This window comes from Coregonus lavaretus, assembly GCF_964263955.1.
Source record: "Coregonus lavaretus genome assembly, chromosome: 1".
Classification (NCBI taxonomy): Eukaryota; Metazoa; Chordata; class Actinopteri; order Salmoniformes; family Salmonidae; genus Coregonus; species Coregonus lavaretus.
This window is the reverse complement of record NC_139988.1, coordinates 4123711-4126489: the sequence shown is the minus strand read 5'-3', so window position 1 is coordinate 4126489 and position 2779 is coordinate 4123711.

Genomic DNA, 2779 nt, shown 5'->3' with positions numbered 1-2779 from the left:
CTGGGTTTGTTATGTTCCAATGTCCATACTAGAATAGTTCACTGAGTCCAAGAGGAGTTTTATACAATACCTCTTGGGATGCAATGACAATACTTTTTAAGTAGCATGCTAGTGTGAATATTGGAACAGAATCTTGGTCTGTATTTCACCCATGCAGATACAGCCTTGACTTGTAGTCATAAACGTGTCCAACGAGGCAAATAAAACATGAACATATTGTGAGAATAATATCATTTGAAGTTAATGGGGGAAACCACAGTTGTTCAGTGAGCTAGAAAAAACAAGTTTGAATCTATACAGGCTTCTAATGTGAAGACAAATGTCTGGATGAGAAGTAATGTTTCCGTCCCACATAGCAACCTATTCCCTATATAGTGCACTATTTTTGACCAGCCACCACAGTGCAGTAAGGGCTTTTTGAATTGTTCATTTCGTTTATGTAACTATTTATTTATATTTTTGTATTTATGTTGTTTAATGCCATTAAAGGAGCACTGAGCACAAGTAGGTCCAAATGGAGCTTAGTAATTTGTAATGATGCTCTGTTTGTTTATGTACCAAATTCATTCATTTTAAGATGTCCGTAATGTGACTTTCTGTTCTCAGCAATGATATAAAATCTATTTCTTTTGTTTATTTTGGAGCAAAACAATGGTCTGAAATGTAAACTCAAATAACTAATTCTGTTTTCACTGCCAATGAAATATAAGCATTAAAATGAACCCTGCTGTTATTTTGTCTGAAGGTGAATTGTCATGAATGAAAATGTACATACAGAACACAGAATCCCCCGATAGACTAGGAAAAATGTCACTCAATAGCTAGGGTTCCATCCAATTAGCGACAGATTTTCATGTGAATATTCAAAAATGATCATAAAGAAATATGCGCATTTTCCCACCAGTGTTGTGGGAAGTTGTTGTGGATAAAAATCAGTGCGTGATGACGTAGTGCACACAATGTACTTTTCATGTACCGAATAAAAATCAAGTTCAATGTGTTTCCATCTCATTTTCAACTCCACCAATAGTTTTGTCACAAACTGTTTTGTTAAATACCAAATGTGCCTACTCTGGTCTTGGCACATGCGCTCTAGCCAACCAGTGGTGGAAAAAGTACCCAATTATCATACTTGAGTCTAAGTAAAGATACCTTAATAGAAAATGACTTAAGTGAAAGTCACCCAGTAAAATACTACTTGAGCAAAAGTCTAAGTATTTATTCAGTTTTAAATATACTAAAGTATCAAAAGTAAGTGTAAAAATATAAATCATTTCAAATTGCTTTTTATTTATTTTTATTTATGGATAGCCAGGGGCACATTCCAACAATCAGACATAATTTACAAACAAAGCATTTGTGTTTAGTGAGTCCACCAGAGCAGAGACAGTAGGGATGACCAGGGATGTTCTCTTGATAAGTGCATGAATTAGATCATTTTCCTGTCAAAATGTAACGAGTACTTTTGGGTGTCAGGGAAAATGTATGGAGTAAAAAGTACATTATATTCTTTAGGAATGTAGTGAAGTAAAAGTAAAGTACAGATACCCCCAAAAAACTACTTAAGCAGTATTTTTACACCATTGTAGCACACCACCTCGCAAATACTGTAGGCTAGACTACATGAGATTATGGATAAGAGCGAGAACATCTTTGTCAAACAGCAGTCAAGCATCGATCATCATGTCACCAGAATAAGACCCTCAGTATTTATTGGAAAGGAGCATCAAGATCACTGTGCACTTTCACCACCCTGTGAAGTTCATCATAACTATTTCATCTGTAGCCTAATAAACTGCATGTTTTCCCGAATCGTTTACTTCGAAATGGTATTCTATCCATATTTGCGCAGAAAGGTATTTCCACCGACATTTCTCACATAATTAATTTTACAGACACAAAGATCCCACCATGTCCAACGAACAAATAATCTGTCAGCATTTTAAAAATTGTACCGAAACTTCCTGTTTCTATGACAGCTGTCGTGATTTTATTTTTAATATACGGTATGACTAACCACATTTCCATCCAGTTATGTGAGTAATGTTCACAGGTTGGTATTCTGATAAAGCCAACCGGACAGCACGTTCTCCAGTCAGTCGCCACTGACTTTTCTACAGTAAATGTTCCATTCTGTTCCAACACAAACCTCAAGGGCTGGGCCCATGTTGACATTAGGAAGCAGAAACACCGCTGGGACTGTCCATGCTGCCCTGTTCTGGACTCTTCTCTGTTTTGGTAGAGTTTGGTTAGCGTAGCTAGCCACTTTAGCTTATGAGGTGGATCTCACGTTTCAGTGTTGGTGGAAGACAAAGGAACACTCATTGGAAGAAACTTGCAGTAAGGAGAAACTCCAGGAATACTGCTGAAACTCGACGAACAAACATTGGGGAAATAGACAGTGGGTGTTTATAGTTGGGCTTTTTCTTGAATCCAATTAGTGTGCCAGTAAGTGTGACTAAAGGGAAAAGGTTATGGGAAATGGATGCTTTACATTACCATTTGTGTCATAAATGACACCCTATATAGTGCACTATTGACCAGAGCCCCATACGGAATAGGTTGCCATTTGGGACATAGCCTATGTCTTTGCATACAGGTTCATGTGATCACACATATTAGCTGCTCAGCTTACTTAATTGAAAGCCAAACAGAACATTTAGCAAATAGCGGAAAGTCAATTTCCATTATGTACGACTCCCAAAAATACATTATTGAAATTGAGTCAATTCTGGTTAAATTCTGCATGCAACACACATTCTTGGGATAGGACAGAGTC